Raw genomic sequence first — 805 nt, 5'->3', positions numbered from 1 at the left:
TGTTGCTATCAATGTTTTTCTATAAGTCTATTAGAAATTATTTTTAAGTATTTTGCTGGTCCGTCATTAGGAGCACCTACAGTGAGGAGGGTGAGTTCTTTCTGATGTACAGATCCCATGATCATGAAGAAATGACCTTCACTGTCTCTTATAACCTATAGCCTGAAGTCCATATGGCCTGATACTAGTATGTCCACTCCAGCTTTGTGGAGGTGTTCTTTTCTTTCTTGAAGAATTGTTTTCCAGCCTTTGACTTTGAGCCCATGGTTGCTTTGATTGTTCAGAAGTGTTTCTTCAGGCAGCAGAATGTTGGGATCAGTTTTCTAATTCATCTTCCCTTTCTGTGCCTTTGAATTGGCACACATTTAGTCCACTGACATTGAGGAGATTGTTGTAATGGGGATTTGTGCTATCTTTATGTAGAATTTTTGTACTTGTGTGGATTTTCTTAGCTTAAAGTCGCCCTGTTAATTCTTCTTGAAACAAAAATATGGATCACTTTACAAGTTTGCATGTCATCTCTGTGCAAGGACCATGCTAATCTCTGTATCATTTCAATTTTAGTATATATGTTACAAAACATAGTATGAGTTAATTTTTCCATATTTTTCTCTTCTTATTACTTTGAGTGCTGTCCTTACTCACTCCTATGGCAGACAGTGATTCCAAATCAAGGAACGTATTTCAAAGCAGCTTGAATAGTTAGATTTAGAACTTTAATGTCCTAGAAAGAAAAATATGGTTTTTACCATATTATCTTTTACCATACCCAAGGCATCAGTTTTACAAAATAATTCTTTTGGAA

The 805-nt window shown here is 35.4% G+C and overlaps 1 pseudogene; it reads right to left on the bottom strand.

The window, feature by feature from the left end:
* Positions 1-484: 484 nt before the first annotated feature.
* Positions 485-583, bottom strand: LOC130041015 (uncharacterized; annotated as a pseudogene).
* Between the last annotated feature and the right edge of the window lie 222 nt (positions 584-805).

Source organism: Sorex fumeus, unplaced genomic scaffold, assembly GCF_029834395.1.
Source record: "Sorex fumeus unplaced genomic scaffold, SorFum_2.1 ptg000095l, whole genome shotgun sequence".
Lineage (NCBI taxonomy): Eukaryota > Metazoa > Chordata > Mammalia > Eulipotyphla > Soricidae > Sorex > Sorex fumeus.
Note: the sequence above shows the minus strand (reverse complement) of the source record. Positions and strands in the feature narration are given on the sequence as shown.